This window comes from Ranitomeya variabilis, chromosome 3 (genome assembly GCF_051348905.1).
Source record: "Ranitomeya variabilis isolate aRanVar5 chromosome 3, aRanVar5.hap1, whole genome shotgun sequence".
In the NCBI taxonomy this organism is placed as follows: domain Eukaryota; kingdom Metazoa; phylum Chordata; class Amphibia; order Anura; family Dendrobatidae; genus Ranitomeya; species Ranitomeya variabilis.
Window position 1 is genome coordinate 89,608,939 of NC_135234.1, and position 20,629 is coordinate 89,629,567.

Consider the following 20,629-nt stretch of genomic DNA (forward strand, 5'->3'; position numbering starts at 1 on the left):
TTACATCAATGGCATAAAATCATAAAGTATCGACTAAACCACCAGTTAGCATCACTGCTGCACGTGTAAGGGACCATCCTCGGCGAGGTTTGCTTCGCAGTCCCTAAACAGGGCTGTAGAGTCTGAGTTGGTGTCCATTGTGGTGGAGTCGGAGGTGGTATAAAATGGACTGACTCTGACTCGTAAAATACATAATGAATTGGGATCAGTAGTTCAGTGCAGGATGTACTGTAAATAGTTTCATAGGAATTTGGGAAAGTTATAAAATGTCCTATAAATGTTTAATCTGTTCCTGAACTAAGGATCTCGGCTTTTAGTTGAGATGAATCTGTGCTGCACTTTATGCACATGCTCAGTAGTGATCAGAGCTGAGGAGTTGGAGTCATGGAGCCAGCGCCTGGAGCCAGGGAAATTGAGGAGTTGGGGTCGATGGTTTGGCTTACTGACTCCACAGCCCTGCCCTAAACAACCAGTTACGGTACCCCTGAATGTGTGTGATCTCGGGGGGTTGCTGCTCACCCCTCTTCTGGCCACAAGTGTATGATGGTACAGGGACCTTGATGTTTTGTGACAGAGTCAGTTGTATAAAGTTAAAAATGTCTTTACTTGCATGCTTCAAATAGGGTTTCAACACTTGGTCAAAAACAGAGTAATTGAACATTTCTTCTGCATTAGGCAGAGGCTCATGCTTAGCTTCAGTTACAGCATATCTTGATGCCTTTGCTACAATTTCAAAGTGATAGAGTACTTGTGGGATGAGGGAATGATCTCTACTGATGGCTGATAAATATCATGTTTTTTTCACATTAACTCCAGATTAATGGCTGTGATGGATATGTATCCTTGATTATGGGACCCTATCAGATTGTCTAAAAACTGTGTATATAGTTGCATCTCTATTTTTGCTGAACGGGTTGAATATCAAGTGTGAGATGAGGGATATATATCTGTGACCCATATTTGGGGAGTGTTGTCTCATACTGATCCATGTCTAGACTCTGATGGGATAACCAATCTGGGATATATCCCGGTATTTATGTTCTTGCATATTTGTCTGACGCTGAGCGTTATTTTTAGGATGAATTTATAGGCACCTTACGTTTGAATTAATAAGTTACTTAACAGATATGACTCCTTTTACCAAAAATTGAGGCTGTTTTGAAAGACTCTGTATCTATAATATACAGTATATGTCACGCTGCTGCAATGCAGGAAGGTGCAGGCTCCACTAGATGGCAATAGAGTGGAAGCAGGTCTGCACCTATACAGAGCTGTCCTGTAGTGCAGCAGTGAGGCTACCACAGGTGGCAGCAGAATAGTCAAACAAGCCAGGTCAAATCCTAGACTGTAGCGCAGTACCAAAGAAATAAGCAAACTCATGGTCAGAGCCAAGCCAGGGAGTCAGTAATGGTCAGGAGCGGATAAGCCAAAAGACAAAAGCAGGTCAGGATACAAGCCAAGTCAAAACTAGGGAGTCAGCACACTAACGGCAAACACGGAGTCAAGACGGTAATAGGGGAAAACAGAGACACGGGTTCAGACAGCAACACAGGACAAATCAGAGCAATCAGAGTCAGCTACAGCAGCACTAGGCAAAAGCTATAACTGACATCGCCTGCAGGAAACAGCGGCGATAAATAGCCAACCTGAACCCAGACAGAGGCTGAGAAAGGTTAAAAGGGAAAACAGGACTCAAAATCCGGTCTGGATCATGACTAATATATACACTCACCGGCCACTTTATTAGGTACACCATGCTAGTAACGGGTTGAACCCCCTTTTGCCTTCAGAACTGCCTCAATTCTTCGTGGCATAGATTCAACAAGGTGCTGGAAGCATTCCTCAGAGATTTTGGTCCATATTGACATGATGGCATCACACAGTTGCCGCAGATTTGTCGGCTGCACATCCCAAAGATGCTCCATACAAGGCAGGATGGATCCATGCTTTCATGTTGTTTACGCCAAATTCTGACCCTACCATCCGAATGTCGCAGCAGAAATCGAGACTCATCAGACCAAGCAACGTTTTTTCAATCTTCTACTGTCCAATTTCGATGAGCTTGTACAAATTGTAGCCTCAGTTTCCTGTTCTTAGCTGAAAGGAGTGGTACCCGGTGTGGTCTTCTGCTGCTGTAGCCCATCTGCCTCAAAGTTCGACGCACTGTGCGTTCAGAGATGCTCTTAGGCCTACCTTGGTTGTAACGGGTGGCGATTTGAGTCACTGTTGCCTTTCTATCAGCTCGAACCAGTCTGCCCATTCTCCTCTGACCTCTGGCATCAACAAGGCATTTCCGCCCACAGAACTGCCGCTCACTGGATTTTTTTTCTTTTTCGGACCATTCTCTGTAAACCCTAGAGATGGTTGTGCGTGAAAATCCCAGTAGATCAGCAGTTTCTGAAATACTCAGACCAGCCCTTCTGGCACCAACAACCATGCCACGTTCAAAGGCACTCAAATCACCTTTCTTCCCCATACTGATGCTCGGTTTGAACTGCAGGAGATTGTCTTGACCATGTCTACATGCCTAAATGCACTGAGTTGCCGCCATGTGATTGGCTGATTAGAAATTAAGTGTTAACAAGAAGTTGGACAGGTGTACCTAATAAAGTGGCCAGTGAGTGTATATATATATATATATACGGTATATAGCCATTAGGTGAAACAACAATGCAGATATAGATATTATATATCTATATCAAAGAGGCGCTTTGTATAGGGCTAGACGTGTATATTATTGAGCAGCTGATTGTTTTCAGCCACAAACCTTATTCTCTTTTTCCTATTATGATCATATACATTTTTTTTTTATTATTGTGGTTATTTTTCACTGAACGTGTTTTTTAAATATTGCTCTAGGACTCTAATAGGGCTTTCAGGGCTACCAACATGGGGCGAGGGGCGCCATTTTGCCAACACTTAGGTGTCAACCACCCCTGTCAGGTGGGGTGATTACTAGGGTTTTCTAGGGACTGAAATTTTTAGGAGTCTATTTTTCATTGTGGTTTCAATACTTCTGAGCTTTCCAGCTCAGAGCTTCAATTTTCTCTATCCTTCACTACAGTAGAGACCCCGTGTTCCTTCTTGGTCGGAATAAGAGTTGGCTAACCCTCCAAGATCGGTTTCGCATGTTGTCCTATAGCCCACTCCTTCTAGCTGCCCAGGGAAATTAGGCCTCCCTCACATCTGTTAACTACCAGGCAGGTTCTCACTGATAATGAAAGGAACCTTCTTATTACTTCACTTTCTATCTCTGCACTCCGGCCGTTAGTAGTAGGGGTCAGTTTCTGTAGAACTTGTTTCTGGAACTTCTTAAGACCTTAGATGTTCTGTAGCTAACTAACTGCTAAACAGGATGCAGCTTGTTGTGTGCCCACCTGGGCTTATCTCTAGCTGTTAACCCTATGCACAGGATAACTAACCTTCTGCTGGATACAGTATATAAAATCACACGTAAAACAGGCTATTGCAATTCATTAATATATTAAATCTTCAGAGAGGGTGATCCCCTCTATTGTATCACCTATTTCAGTTTCCTTGTGTTTGTTTTGCTAAGCCAAAGTGGCATGCAGCAGCTTATTATAGTCGAACAAGTGAGAAGTGGTCATAAATGTGCAGGGCTTCCTCCGCTGAAGAGTTATGAAAACATAATATTCTTTAGACATATAATGCTAGCATTTTGCACAGCATGAGCATTTTACAATTGGGGAAATAACAAGCAAATAGAGCAAGTAATCAATACAAAAGTAGTGAAGAAAGAGACAAAAGAAGAAATATTAAGAGGTCACTTTACATACCCTCGTGTTGGCAATATACAGCTCTGGCAAAAAATAAGAGACCACCACATCAAAACCCTGTCATGGGCAGCCCAATCTCCAGACCTGAACCCCATTGAAAACCTCTGGAATGTAATCAAGAGGATGATGGATAGTCACAAGCCATCAAACAAAGAAGAACTGCTTACATTTTTTGCGCCAAGAGCAGTGTGAAAGACTCTTGGAAAGCATGCCAAGACGCATGAGAGCTGTGATTAATACCGTATATACTCGAGTATAAGCCGAGATTTTCAGTCCATTTTTTTGGGCTGAAAGTCCCCCTCTCGGCTTATACTCGAGTCATACCCGGGGGTCGGCAGGGGAGGGGGGGCGGGGGCTATCTAATTATACTCACCTACTGCTGGCGCGGTCCCTGCGCGTCCCTGCTTCTTCCAGCGCTGCATCTTCTTCCTGTACTAAGCGGTCACATGGTCCCGCTCATTACAGTAATGAATATGCGGCTCCACCTCCCATAGAGGTGGAGCCGCATATTAATTTCGGTAATGAGCGGTAACTGTGACCGCTCAATACAGGAAGAAGATGCAGCGCTGGAAGAAGCAGGGACGCGCAGGGACCGCGCCAGCAGTAGGTGAGTATACAGCGCTGCGTGATATTTACCGCTCCTCGTTCCGGTGCGGCTCCGTCATCAGCGTCCTCTGGCTGTGACGCTCAGTTCAGAGGGCGCGGTGACGTAGTCAGTGCGCGCCCTCTGCTGAACGTCAGTGCTGAAGACGGAGCCGCACGAGGAGCAGGTAAATATTGAAAGTGCCGGGGGCCCTGAGCGAAGAGAGGTGAGTATGTGATTTTTTTTTTTATCGCAGCAAAAGCATATGGGGCAGTGACTGTATGGAGCATCTTATGGGGCCATAACGATTGTGCAGCACTATAAGGGGCAGTGACTGTACGGATCATCTGTATGGGGCCATAACGATTGTGCAGCACTATAAGGGGCAGTGACTGTACGGAGCATCTGTATGGGCCATAACGATTGTGCAGCACTATAAGGGGCAGTGACTGTACGGAGCATCTGTATGGGGCCATAACGATTGTGCAGCACTATAAGGGGCAGTGACTGTACGGAGCAACTGTATGGGGCCATAACGATTGTGCAGCACTATAAGGAGCAGTGACTGTACGGAGCATCTGTATGGGGCCATAACGATTGTGCAGCACTATAAGGGTCAGTGACTGTACGGAGCATCTGTATGGGGCCATAACGATTGTGCAGCACTATAAGGGGCAGTGACTGTACGGAGCATCTGTATGGGCCATAACGATTGTGCAGCACTATAAGGGGCAGTGACTGTACGGAGCATCTTATGGGGCCATAACGATTGTGCAGCACTATAAGGGGCAGTGACTGTACGGAGCATCTGTATGGGCCATAACGATTGTGCAGCACTATAAGGGGCAGTGACTGTACGGAGCATCTTATGGGGCCATAACGCTTGTGCAGCATTATATGGGGCAAGTGACTGTACGGAGCATCTTATGGGGCCATAACGCTTGTGCAGCACTATATAGTGCATATATCTCTATGGAGCATCTTATGGGGCCCTTATTACCCTTTATGCAGGATTATATGGGGCATATTTTAATATGGAGCATCTAATGGGGCCCATCAAACTTTATGGAGCATTATATGGGGCTCCTGATTCAATATGGATTCAAAAACACTTAACCTACTGATGTCTCAATTAATTTTACTTTTATTGGTATCTATCTTTACTTTTGAAATTTACCGGTAGCTGCTGCATTTTCCACCCTAGGCTTATACTCGAGTCATTAAGTTTTCCCAGTTTTTTGTGGCAAAATTAGGGGGGTCGGCTTTTACTCGGGTCGGCTTATACTCGAGTATATACGGTAATCATGGTTATTCCACAAAATATTGATTTCTGAACTCTTCCTGAGTTAAAACAATAGTATTGTTGTTTCTAAATTATTATGAACTTGTTTTCTTTGCATTATTTGAGGTCTGAAAGCACTGTTTTTTTAAAAAAAAATTTGACCATTTCTCTTTTTCAGAAAAAAAATACAAACTGTATTGCTTGGAAATTTGGAGACATGTTGTCAGAAGTTTATAGACTAAAGAACAAATTACATTTTACTCAAAAACATACCTATAAAGAGAAAAATCAGACAAACTGAACATTTTGCAGTGGTCTCTTAATTTTTGCCAGAGCTGTATATGCTATAAATGTCTTAATGGGGAGATTTCCTTTAAAGGAGTTGTCTGGAATCAGAATATTGATAACTTATATTTTACTGCAAACACAATCTTTGTAGCATGCAATATGATCTCCAGAATTCCTCTCCTTTACCACATGTACAGGGTCGGGATGCGTGTGGATTAGTGATGAGCGAATATACTCGTTACTTGAGATTTCCCAAGCACGCTCGGGTGTCCTCCGAGTATTTTTTATTGCTCGGAGATTTCGTTTTCATTGCCTCAGCTGAATGATTGACATCTGTTAGCCAGCATAAGTACATGTGGGGGTTGCCTGGATGCTAGGGAATCCCCACATGTAATCAAGCTGGCTAATAGCTGTAAATCATTCAGCTGAGGTGATGAAAACGAAATCTCCGAGCAATAAAAAATACTCGGAGGACACCCGAGCGTGCTTGGGAAATCTCAAGTAAAGAGTATATTCGCTCATCACTAGTGTGGAATACAAACACGTCTACATGGCAAGCACATATCCCTTCTTCACTTCCAAATCTTCCAGTATTTGGTGTAGATGACCTCAGAAAGTAAACCGAATATATTGTAAGCCAGCCGGGTAATGGATATCCAAGATAGGATTTCACCATTTTCACAAGGAAAGTAATAAAAGTGCATTAACAAGGCGCAAGCAGCACGCCAATCGTAGCCTGACCCCGGGTTTCGCCTCACTGCTCCTTCCTAGGGCCGATTGCCAAAAGGTTGCAGCGATCTCACAAGCACCACGGCCCCTTTCAAACACCTGATTAGTGGCGGTCCCCAGAGTTGAACCATCAGCTATCTGATACTGATGACCAATCATGACACTAGGCCATCAATATTCTGATCCCAGAAAAAACAATTCATTGTTCATCATTTGACCTTCCAACAACTATTTTCCTGCAAATACTTTTCAAACTCGAAATTTAATACTAAAAAGTATCTGATGAACACATTAATTCACTAAAAAAACAGCCCTACCTGACCAAAGATGTAAGCACCATTGGTTCAACATAACGTGTGGAAATTTCTATTAGAAGGTTTAAATATTATTAAGGAAAACTGTTATCGTGTTCTGTCCATGGGAAAAGAAATTAATCATAATTAATTAAAAAGGGGCCATAATAAAATTATACTACAATAGTAGTGTTCGGAGAATGGAGATTATCAGAAAACTCTTATAAAGATTTCTATGGTGTTACAATGGATTCCGGCAGTGCATTGTATCTTGTTAAATAGATTTTTGAAGTATTATTCGCAGGAGAAGTAACTGGGCCTCAGTGTATATAGAAGTCATTCCTCTGTACAGATCCATAATCCCCTCAACTGAACAGGAATGTCAAATGTTAAACAGCTCTAGAACTTCCTGCATTTGGTGATATGGAAATGACTGCAGAAAACTTCGGAGGGCAAATGTTGTTTAAATGAAGTTCCACCTTTTATTAACATTGGTGATTACCGTATATTCACAGCAGATGCAAAATGGAGCATAATATGCAATACTGTTTATCTTCAAAACATAAAGGGAATGTGTCATTAGAAAATGACCTACTTTTTTTAATGACGTTTTTATGCTAAATGTATTTTTATTAATATGTCTGGCTCATTTTTGAGGTTTTGCATGAAATTGATACCCAATTTTTCATTTCTTTTCTCTTTTTTTTTGTGTTGTTCTAATACACACAAAAGAAATAAATGTGTATAACGAAACATGTGTAATTGCAGTGTCTCCCCCGGGGGCCTTGTGCGATGAGCGCAGCATCCATGCTTTCTGCTTAGTTGAATCGTAATAAGCTGGCAGCAGAACGGTGTCACTAGCTCCACCCCCGAGGAGCCGTCACTGGTCCCTGCCGGGTAGAGCAACACTACTACTCTGTTGCCGGCTTATTACTATTCACCTAAGTAGACAACAGAGCAGATGCTGCGTTCACCACATTGGGACTGGGGGAGAGTGCGTAGGGGGGAGAGATTGGACATGGGAGACACTCAGAGACGGAGCAGGGACCAACCCCTGAAATGCAGGAGTGTCCGAAGCTGTCACACCACTGCCCTCTGATTATGTTTTGTTTGAGCCTCCCAGCATGCATTGTGATACGCAAATGAATTGTCAGACAGGAAGTAGAGAAAAAAAATACAAAAGTAGTTAGTGTAGTTAGGGAACGCTAAGGAATTGCTAAAGCAGGTATATTAGAAAATAGCTTAGATTATGAGACTAAATAAGGAATTAGGAGAAAAATGCTTTGCCTTCGGTCCACCTCTTTAAATGTAATTTATTTATTTTAAAAATTTCAGGTATTTTTGAAAATATAAATAATGCAGTTTTTACACTGGACTTTGAGTCTGAAATTGACTGATAGCTTTGGTTTTGTAGAAAATACCTTATCAGTAGTCATTGTCATCACAACTATCTAGCATTCAATGAAAAATACAGGTACCTATAAAAAGCACAAAATCTACTTTTTCCAATGGATGAAGATCACAGCTCACCTCCTCCCTCCCTGCACAATGACCTCTGCACAGATCACAGAGCATGCCTAGAGTCAATAAAAATGTACCGTTTACACTACAGGTTCCTATAGTTCATGTAGATGCTGTAAAGTCTATCTCTAAAAGTTGCTAAGGGGGTGTATATGTTATAACAATGTACACCAATCCACAGGATACTAAAGCCAGACATACAGGGGAACGTTGGGAACGCGGTGTTATTTTCTGCTGACAGACAGTTTGGGAACAGCTTATCTCTTGCAGGAACAAACCTAGATGGTAATTACCATTTCAGCTGGATTCCAATCTCTACAGGAGCCACTCTTACTTACTAAAGGTACCTTCACATTAAGCGACGCTGCAGCGATAGCGAGACAACGATGCCGATCACTGCAGCGTCGCTGCTTGATCGCTGGAGAGCTGTCACACAGACCGCTCTCCAGCGACCAACGATGCCGAGGTCCCCGGGTAACCAGGGTAAACATCGGGTTGCTAAGCGCAGGGCCGCGCTTAGTAACCCGATGTTTACCCTGGTTACCAGCGTAAAATGTAAAAAAAACAAACAGTACATACTTATATTCGCGTCCCCCGGCGTCCGCTTCCTGCAATGACTGAGCGCCGGCAGTAGCAAGGGACAGCGGTGACGTCACCGCTGTGCTGTGCTTTCACTTTCACTTTGCGGCGCTCAGTCAGTGTGGGAAGCGGACGCCGGGGGACGCGAATGTAAGTATGTACTGTTTGTTTTTTTTACATTTTACACTGGTAACCAGGGTAAACATCGGGTTACTAAGCGCGGCCCTGCGCTTAGTAACCTGATGTTTACCCTGGTTACCAGTGTAAAATATCGCTGGTATCGTTGCTTTTGGTGCCAAACACAACGATACACGCCGGTCTGACGACCAAATAAAGTTCTGAACTTTATTCAGCGACCAGCGATATCACAGCAGGATCCTGATCGCTGCTGCCTGTCACACACAACGATATTGCTAGCCAGGACGCTGCAACGTCACGGATCGTTAGCGATATCGTTTAGTGTGAAGGTACCTTTAGACACACTCATACCAGTGAATGCAAAAAACTCCTAAAGTCGATGGCTCCCATCGGCAGTGAAATCACTATCATAAATGTAAATATGGCTAAATAGACATAATAGGGTATATGCTTTCAAAGCTAATGGATACAATTAAATATCGTATAGATTGAAAAAAATGTACAATGTTTGTTATTAACAATGAACAAATGACTGATGACATTTACTTACATATTATGACAGAACTTGGCATTTAAAGTAATATGCACATAAATTTAATGAGCTGACTACTGGTGGTCACACATGCTCAATCACTCTCCCCACACACAGGCCTCTGTCCACTATCCATTGTAAAATAGCCAATAGAAATAGCATTTTGCCCTCTTATTAGGAAAGGGCAGCACGGTGGCTCAGTGGATAGCATTGCAGCACTGGGGTCCTGGGTTCTAATCCCACCTTGGACAACATCTGCAAGGAGTTTGTATGTTCTCCCCATGTTTGCGTGGGTTTCCTCCGGGCACTCCGGTTTCCTCCCACATTCCAAAGACATACTGATAGGGAATTTAGATTGTGAGCCCTATCAGGGACAGTGATGATGATGTGTGCAAAACTGTAAAGCGCTGCGGAACATGTTAGCGCTATATAAAAATAAAGATGATGAAAGGGCAGTACGTCTGAGAAGACTCCTTTTGCAGAGGTAGTAAGAAGGGTCCATATCATCAGCTGCCAGAGGGGGAAGGAAACTGATTCTGTCCAGGACTCATTGAAGTAAATAAGTAATGAAATCAGTTTTTTTATGATTTTGCTGTAAAAATGATTCATGACATAAACTTTTTAAGGGCAGAGACAGACTGCCGTATTTCTCATGCGATAATCCCATCGTAAACCTCGTACTGGCTGTCGGCTCTCCTGACCTGAGCTTGACAGCTGCATAGAAATCCATCATACTGTCCTGCTCAGGTCAGGAGAGGTGCTGGGCCAGTCCATGCAGTGTGATGCAATTCTCGCACGAGAAATACGGCAGTCTGTCTCTGCCGAAAGTTGCTCATCCTTAATTATGAAATTGATTATAACTATTATCCTGTATTTCTCTTAGCAGCTCATAGAATGTCTCAGCCCCAGTGGTAATGACATAGTTACATTTTGGGCTTATTTTGCTAACCAAACCCAAAAATACTGGCACCATTATCAGCAAATACTAGCTAGCTAATGGCTGATATATGTGTATAGTGAACTTCCACAAAGTATTTATAGCATTATGTGGTGAATCTTCCCCTAATAGGATCAAAGTGAGCGAAATAACATGACTCGAGAAAAAATGTGAGCTGATCACAGTCATTAGTCCATGCGATGCGATTACAAGAGTTTCAACTAAAGGTTTTAATCATACACTTAAGAATGACAACGCAGACGAATAAATGCAGGGCTCCCTTTCTCCCATCTGGACAGCCTGTGTTATTACAGGCAGCGGAACTGGGATTCCAAGGTAAACAATAAGAACACTGGAGCATCTCGGGCATCTACATCCAAGGTTGTACCTAATTGCACACAGACTCTGATGTTTGCTGGGTTTGGAAATATATGAACATCTATCATGTCCAAGCTGTTCCTTTGTGTTGCCCCCCTTATATCCATGTATTTAGGGACTATCTTTTCATTGCTATGATTTAGTACATTTCAGAAAACCACTAAATAAGTAATTGTGCAGTAACTACTAATAATAACCAAGCATGATAGAAGAATCCTATTCTGCAGAAAATCACAATTTTTGAGGAGAAACGTTTAAGAATAATTATATATCGTAGATCAGCGAATTCCAATTTTTCTTACCTTTTGAGAGCCACATTCAGTTCTGAAAGAGGGTTGGGAGCCACATTCAGAGGCCGAATGGTGACATCCAGCTCCCCCCATAATGACACCCAGAGCCCCCATTATCTGCATAATGACAGCCAAAGCTTTCCTGCAGAAATCACACCAAGTAGTATACTTTGATCCCGATAACCGATCCCTGTGTGAATGGAGTGGTGGTGCACAAGCATTACAGCCAATATATTCACTACTATAGGACTGAAAGACTAAATGTGTTCTCTTCGAGACCCGTGTTGTTAATATTGGTGGGGAATAGACCCCAGCAATCATACATTTATCACCTATTCTACTGCACATTTCTGGAACTAGTAAGACAACTACAGGAGCCAATTTGAAAAATTTTAGCAACCCAACACTAATACAGATAGACATCAGTAAAAAAGAAAGACAATAAAAATTGTGAGGATTACTTCTCCTTCCGTATGTCCTTCCGTATATAAGGCACTTTATAGAAAACAAGATTCATTTTCAGAGATACTATGTAGGCCGCAAAGCCAAAGAACTTGTAGAAGGAATCTGTGGTGACAGCCAGATATTACCATGTCAATGCTCATCGGTAATCACGATGCTTGATGCCACAGCTGCCAGTTCTCAGTTTCTAAATAATAAACAGAATGTAGAGTAAGGAAAATAAGTATTTGATACACTGACAATTTTTCAAGTTTTTCCACCTTCAAACAATAGAGAGGTCTGTAATTTTTATCATAGTTACACTTCCATTGTGAAAGACAGAATCTTAAAAAAATCCTGAAAATCACATTCTATAATTTTTACATAATTAATTTGCATGAAATAAGTGTTTGATACAATAGAAAAACAGAACTTACTATTTGGTACAGATACCTTTGATTGCAATTACAGAGGTCACATGTTTCTTGCAGTTCTACACCAAGTTTGCACATACTATAGCAGGGATTTTAGCCCAGTCCTCCAAACAGATCTTCTCCAGATCTTTGAGGATTCGGGGCTGTCGCTGGGCAACATTGAGTTTCAGCTCCCTCAAAAATTTTTCTATTGGGTTCAGGAATGGAGACTGTTTAGGCCTCTGCAAGACCTTGAAATGCTTCTTACAGAGTCACTCCTTAGTTGCCTTGGCTGTGTGTTTCGGATCATCGTCATGCTGGAAGACCCAGCCACGATCCATCTTCAATGCTCTTACTGAGGGAAGGAGGTTGTTAGCCAAAATCTCATGATACATGACCCCATTCATCCTCCTTTAAATATGAGGCAGTCGTTTTGCCCCTTTGCAGAAAAACACCCCCAAAGTATGAGGTTTCCCCCACCATGCTTCATGACTAGACATGTGCTTGGGGTTGTACTTATCCTTCTTCTTCCTCCAAACACAGTGAGTGGAGTTGATACCAAAAAGTTCTATTTTAATCTATCTGACCACATGACCTCCTCCCATGCCTCCTCTGGACCATCCAGATGGTCATTAACAAACTTGAAATGTGCCTGGACAAGTGTTGATGGAGCAGGGAGACCTTGCATACATGGCAGGATTTTACCATACAGGTAATGAGATCAAACAGATGAAATTAATACAGGTAATGAGTGCAGAGTAGTAGGGCTTCCCAAAGATACACACAGGTCTGTGAGAGCCAGAATTCTGGCACAACTTTCCTTCCCCTTGATAAAGCGGTACGCGAAACGCACGTCGGGGTTTCAGTGATATTGAGGACAGGCGGACTATATGGGTATGTGTTGGCTGCTATATTCTGATTAACTCTTTCATGCATTTTTGCACTAATTTTGTTATGTCTCTTTATGCATGTTAATATATTGATGCCTTACATACTGTATAAGCCCAGAGCCTGAATATACTCATCACCTCTATCTTGTTTGTGCACTTTGCTTGAGTTAAAATCCTTTCCTCTTAACGTCTGATTTTATATATATATAGTATCTGTATTAATTGTACTTTAATAAAATTTGATACCTTTTTACCTTTTCTCTCTGAGTGGTGTGTTAAGGTATTTTTGTACCTATTTATTGGGTTAGTGTTAATGCACACACCCCTTCCATGCTTTCTGGGATTTCTCTTCACGGTGAAGGAACCCTCCTACTAGCATAGGTATGCTTTTGGACATCTTTTTGTAATCTTGCTGGTTGGTAGGGAATCAAATACTTATTTCATGCAAAAAATGTAATTGAATTTTTTAAATATCATAGAAAGTGATTTTCTGGGCTTTATTTTTAGATTCTGTTTCTCACAGTTGAAGTGTACCTACGATAAAAATTACAGATCTCTCCATTCTTTGTAGGTGGGAAAACTTGCAAAATCAGCGGTGTATGAAATACTTTTTTTCCCCACTGTATATGGTCCACTGCAGAACAACAATCCAGAAATGGACTGAGCGATAACTGCTGTTATCAATAAATCTATTCCAAGCCACTTGTTTTATTTGCCTCTTCTTTTGGTAATATACATGTGCAATACATGCTGCTGCATAAGCTCCTGTGCTCTAGAACTGTATCTCTTGCTTTCTGGTATTTTACTGCCAAATTGTACAGTACTTGGGAGACTTTCAGGTCAAGCAAAGCTGCCTGGGAAAATGATAAATAAATTATGGTAGCTCTCCCACAGTAGGAAGAAATCAGCTTTGTCACCTTTTCAAAGATGCTTTTTTAAACATCTGTGTTCTACCTATTAACAGGTTTTGCCACCTAACCTGTAGTGACATTTGCAGGTTAGGGAACCCTTCGCAATTTTCCACATTTCTACATAAATTCAACCTAAAACTACATTAAGTTTAAATTTAATTTTAAGTCCTAAAAGTAGATAAAGAAAACTACACAAATGAGTAAAAATATTAGACTTTTTCTTTTTTTTTATTGTGGAAGATGCTTCAATAACTGCATCTAAACCTTTCCAGTAATTGTAAATTAGTCCTGCACATCAGTTTGGAGAAATGTAAGCCCATTCCTCTTTGTAAAACAGCTTCAACTATGTTGAGTTGGTGGGATTTCTCCCATGATCTTATTCCTTTAGGTCCTTCAAAAATATTTCTATAGGATTGATGTCAGGACTTTGACTTGGTCAATCTAAGGCCGGTTTCACACGTCCGTTTATTTCTGGTACCAGAAAAACCGGTAACGGAGATATCCGTGTCTGTGTGTGTAATACTTGCGGCACACGTGTGGCAACTGTGTCCGCATCAGTACCACATGGACGGCCGGCAGGGAAGAAGCGCTACAATAAGCAGTTTCCCGGCATCGGGTGCTGAAGACATGGGAAAATGCCAATGATGAGGTCACCGCAGTTCAGCCCAGCTGGGAACCTCGATTATGTCACTGCTGGTCAATGACGCGGCGCTCGAAGCAGCTAATTCACCAGTGCTTCTCAGCATGGACGGTCACATCTAGGCACCGTCCAGGTTGAAAACTATTTTATTTTTAAATAAAAAAGAAAAACTGTGTTTTGTTTTTAATAAAAGACTTTATTCTGGCTGTGTCTTAATTTACCATATAATTATAGGATTAGTAATGGATAGGTGTCATATACACGCCTCTCCATTACTAAGCCGTGGGCTTGATGTCACCTGACAATACTAAGGTATCATCAACCCCAGAAATATAAACCCTACTTGCCACCGCTACAGGGCAAGTGGGAAGAGCCGGGCAAAGCGCCAGAATTGGTGCATCTAATAGATGCGCCTTTTCTGGGCAGCTGCGGGCTGCTATTTTTAGGCTGGGAGGGGTCAATATTCATAGACCCTTACCAGCCTGAGAGTACCAGCCCTGAGCTGTCCGCTTTAGCAAGGCTGGTTGTCAAAAATTGGGGGGACCCCACACCGTTTTAAAAATTATTTATTTAAATAATTTAAAAAAAAACAGTGTGGGGACCCCTCTATTCTTGATAACCAGCCTTGCTGAAGCTGACAGCTGAGGGTGCAGCCCCCAGCTGTGAGTTTTTCCTGTCTGGTTATAGAAAATACGGGGGAACCCACGCCGGGTTTTTCATTCATTTATTTGGTTATAGCACAGGCGGTGGGTGAGGAATACCTCCATCATCCGCTCCTGCTGTTACTATTATTAGCGGCAGCAGGTGTAGGTTGATGGGAGTAATAGTCCCAAAAGACCCTACCTGCTGTCATTATTCTGACATGAATATAACTCTCATCATTCTTTTCTGCTTGCGCCGATCACTGGCAGGCCAGGGGAGAATAAAGAGAGCCGTCTTCAGCACCCGGCGCCGGGGAAGAGCGCTTATTGTAACGCTTCTTCTCTGACACCGATGTGTATCACATGGATGGCATCCATGTGTGTTCTCCGTGTGCGGAATGTTTTGTGGCCCATGCTGATGGTAAAAAATGGACGTCAGGGTCACACGGACACATGGTCCATGAAAACACACTGACGTGCACAGACCCATTCATTTGAATGGGTCTAGGTGTGTCAGTGTCTCCAGTACGTGTGAAAACTGTCACCACACGTACTGGAGACATGGATGTGTGAAAGAGGCCTAAAACTGTATTTTTCTTTAACTAATATTTTGTAGAAGGACTTGTGTGGTTGCTTCATGATCCAGGTTCTTTTGACATCCAGGCCATGGACAAATGTCCTCAGGTTTACCTCTAAAATTGGCTTATAATATTCAGAATTCATAGTTGTATTGATGATATCAAGTCATCCGTTCCAAAATGCAGCAAAACTGGCCCAAACCATAAAACTACCAAAACCGTGTTTCACAGATGGTATGAGCTTTTTTATCCTGCAATGCAGTGCCTTTGTTCCCCAAAATATAACTCTTCTCATTAAAACCAAAAAGATCTATTTTGTTCTCATCTGTCCACAAAAAATTGTTCCAATAGCCTTCTGGCTTGTTCATGTCATCTTTAGCAAACTACAATCCTGCCATACATACCATTGTTGTTCAGTGTCCTCCCGATGGTGAACTCATAAACATTATCATGAGCTTTAGTTGATTAGAGGTTATATCGGTTTCCTTTGTGACCAAACCATTATATGATCTTTGTTGATTGATCACTCCTGATGAACAGTGATAGACCAAAAATCACTCCAATGATTTTGAATTTCCTCCACTTGTGCACAAACTGCAGCACCATGGATGGGTGGAATCCAAAGTCTTCAGAGATGGTTTATTAACCTAATCCAGCTTGATGAGTATTAATATTTATTCTCTTGTGGTCCTCAAAAATCATCTTTGTTTGTGCCATGAAACACTTCCACAAACGTTGAGTAGATCGGGCTTTGATAGGTCCCAGTTGTTTTTATTTAAACCGGTCACCCACTCACACTAGATTGTTATCCCATTGAATGAAAATGCCAGACTCTAATTTCAATTCCAAATTATTTGCTAATCCTAATCGCATACTTTTGTCACTCACAGATATGTAATATTAAAATATTTTTCTCAATGAAAATATTACAAAGTCTAATATTTTTTATGTATTTGTTTGATTTATTTCTACTTTCTTGAAAATGTAATGTAGTTTTAGATCAAATTTATGCAGAAATTCACAAAATTTCAAGCACCACTGTAGGATATTTAGTCAAACCAGAGTTTTCTCCAAAGAGAATGGGTGCTTTTGTCCATTTGCAGACGACTCAGGTTTGGCTACAAATCCCTAGAAAGCCTAACATTGTCAAGTTTGTTAGTAAGTCAGCCTCTGACTTGTAGGCTAGCTAGTTTTAACACATGACGCTAAAGGGGCAGATTTTTTCTTTTTCCCCTGGAATAGATCTAATTTGTATAATGTGGACATGTACAGTGACAGAGAAATATAAATATAAAATAACCTCAAATTAAATCATTCTTATGCCAAGTGGATCGCCCCCAGGCGCAGGGCAGTGGGGTACCTGCTAAGGGGCGCCCAATCAAAGGGGTGTAGTTAGTAGTTTGTACGGTGTTCGTGACACCACCTGTGGTGTTCGGTCAGAGTTACCGACGCTGCTTAGGGGTCCGCTGGGGTGATGTTATGGCAGCTAGATGGAATACCTTCCCACAGATGAAGTGTATCCCCAGGGCTTCTCAGTAAGGTAGATGATGATGGTATAGGTCGCAGTAAATAACGAGGACACAAGGTTGCAGTCTCTTTACCTTTTACTGTAGACTTCAGCGTCCACAATCCAGAGCACTGCTAACAGGGCTGGCTGAGTCCGGTTGGTCCGAAGGCACATCCAGAGTTCCCTTTGCAGGTGGAAATCAGTAGCCTTCCTACTAGCGCCTGTGTGTTGTAGTACCTCCCTGCTGAGCACCACGGGATAGTCCTCACAACTCGTGTATATTTCTGATGTTCTCTCTCCGTCCCCCAGATGATATGGCTAGGACGCACCCGTATGACGGGGTAGGCCTGGAGCTATTTTATAGGGACCCTAGTGACGCCCCTCTCCCACAATTGCCTCCGTTGTCTTCATAGGGGTAAAGGCGAGACAGCCAACCTAGAGTTAACTGCCCTGCCGTTGTCTGAAGTAATGCGTTTACTCCCTCGGTGTTCCGGCCACCGGCTACGCGCCTCAGAAGGATGTTGCCATGATCTTAAGGCAAGACTCCTCCTGGTATTATCTCCTTGTGCTGTGATCTCGTTTCTCACTTCTCCACAATATACTCCGCTTCTTGTCCTTTCTTAAGATGCTGCCGCAATGAGGTGCAGGCGCAGCTCCGTAACGTTCTATCTCTCGCTCAGTCTCTGCCAGGATCCCACCCCTGACAGGGACCTCTGTCTGCAGCTCAGATGTTCCTCCTTCTCCCCCTGTCTGCCTGACAGGTCTTTCCTGGGTCTCACCCAGTAGCGTTCTCTCTAACTTCCTATCCAACCCCCAGTTTTACCCGAGTGTGAGGAGTGGCCTAATAGATAGGACCTTTTGCTCCCCCTGGTGGCCGGAGTGTGAAGTGTAGTGTGTGACTGTGATACCTGGTCAGGTGAACTCCTTTAGTACCATCAGATGTAATATCACTCCCCCTGGTGGAAGAGCGACAATACTGCAACGACCAGGACTCTGGGGCGCTGCACCAAGTAGTGGTGCGACAATGAAATGTCTAAATTAGTATATTGTAGCATAATAAATGGAGACAAACACAGACGAGTGGAAAGTCTACAACTGGAATTATAAATCCCTACTTATCTGATGAAACCGAGACACTCCATAATATATTAATATCTCCAGAGAAAGGAAATGGGACTACCAGAGAAGAACAGCTGCTCAGTAAAACAAGTGATGAATATTTTATCAGTGAGGAACCCCTAACTCAGCAACGCTCACACAGTCTCCCAATCAGCAAGATACTGTATACAGTTATCAGTTTTACCCCAGCCACTACATTAAAAAACAAGTAGGTTCCCTAGTTTTCTTTGACTTCATAAAATAGAAGAGCAAATTTATTTGCGTGGTGTTGGTTTCTACTAAAATTTTACAAAATACAGTTTTTTTGCAATTTGCACTATGCAAATTCCGAAGATATTGGCCATTTTGTTGATCGGTAGAGGGTCAGAAAAAGGGTAAAAAAATAATACTTAACTCACTGCTCACCTGTGCCACAAAGAAGTCCTTCGCGCCTCTTCTCTTTACCTTCGACCATCGCACGCATCTTCTTCAACCTGCTTCACTCTGGGCAACAGTTTCTGCTGTGACTAAGCCTCTGCCGTCACAACGTGCATCCACCAAGTGGTGATGCGCCGGGTGGTGAGGCATCGGGTGACGCATATCATAATATCAAAATGTTACGACTAGTGTTGAGCATTCCGATACCGCAAGTATCGGGTATCGGCCGATACTTGCGGGTATCGGAATTCCGATACCGAGATCCGATACTTTTGTGGTATCGGGTATCGGTATCGAAACAACATTAATGTGTAAAATAAAGAATTAAAATAAAAAATATTGCTATACTCACCTCTCTGACGCAGCCTGGACGTCACCGAGGGAACCGGCAGTGTTCTTTGCTTAAAATGCGCGCGTTTACTTCCTTCCGTGACATCACGGCTTCTGATTGGTTCCCTCGGTGAGGTCCAGGCTGCGTCGGAGAGGTGAGTATAGCAATATTTTTTATTTTAATTCTTTATTTTACACATTAATATGGATCCCAGGGCCTGAAGGAGAGTTTCCTCTCCTTCAGACCCTGGGAACCATCAGGAATACCGTCCGATACTTGAGTCCCATTGACTTGTATTGGTATCGGGTATCGGTATCGGATTAGATCCGATACTTTGCCGGTATCGGCCGATACTTTCCGATACCGATACTTTCAAGTATCGGACGGTATCGCTCAACACTAGTTACGACGTATGGCACTGCGCGCATAGACGTAAGAGGTCTAGTTGTCTAAAAGCTGCGGCCCAGAGTGAAGCAGGCCGAAGAAGATACGCAGACGAGAGAAAGGGGAGCAGTTAGGCGAGTATTCTTTTTTTTGTTTTAATTCTACACATATTATGCTCTGGTGTCTGAACATAATAAGAACATTCAATTTCCATCAAATAACTTTGAAATGAATCGAAATTTCCTGATAATTTTGCATTATTTGTCGCATTTGAATCTCTGCAGATTCGGACATCTCTATTTCATACTGGATAGCAGAATTTCTGATTAGTTTTAACTATGTGCCAGACAATTTAAATATTTATGAGCATCTATATTGAGTGGCGCAAATCCTAAGCTGCATGTGACTCAAAACCAAACTAAATCCCAAAATAGTTGCGTCTCGCTATTTCATTGAAATGCGCACATTTCGTATATGTGGAATGATGTTGCAGAATTAGGCTTTGTTCACATCACTCAGGCGACATATTTTGGAGATATCCTATGGGCATTTGGCTATATAAACTTCTGACATATAAACATACAGCAGCATATGCCAGTCACTGGCCAGAGTGGTTATAAAACTGAATAATGCATGATATAAGTTTTGCATTTGCCCACTGTATAGAAAAGCGCACACACTCTCTTCTACAGGAGTAAAATGAAAGGCATTCCACCACATACACTAAATCATGTTTAAATAACAGAATGTAAAATGCTTTAGAGGATGTGGCGCAGTGGGAGATATGAAGCATATTTGGTGGGAATGCCCAACAGCCTCGGCTATGTGGCAGGAAGTGGGATTAATAATTGGAAAAATGTATGGCGGGGCAATACAACCTGACCCGGCCGCATTCCTCTTAGGGTACCGTCACACAGTGAAATTTCCATCGCTACGACGGTACGATTCGTGACGTTCTAGCGATATCGTTACGATATCGCAGTGTCTGACACGCAGCAGCGATCAGGGAC

The 20,629-nt window shown here is 42.5% G+C and overlaps 1 protein-coding gene and 1 long non-coding RNA gene across 2 annotated transcripts in view; both read right to left on the bottom strand.

The window, feature by feature from the left end:
- LRRC75A (leucine rich repeat containing 75A) overlaps window positions 1-20,629 on the bottom strand; it is a 444,884-nt gene that overhangs the window by 399,351 nt on the left and 24,904 nt on the right. The window lies entirely within an intron of this gene.
- LOC143815287 (uncharacterized) overlaps window positions 1-20,629 on the bottom strand; it is a 46,989-nt gene that overhangs the window by 14,506 nt on the left and 11,854 nt on the right. The window contains exon 2 of the long non-coding RNA XR_013223715.1: window positions 11,938-11,996. This is a non-coding gene — a long non-coding RNA (uncharacterized LOC143815287). The remainder of the gene's footprint in view (window positions 1-11,937; window positions 11,997-20,629) is intronic.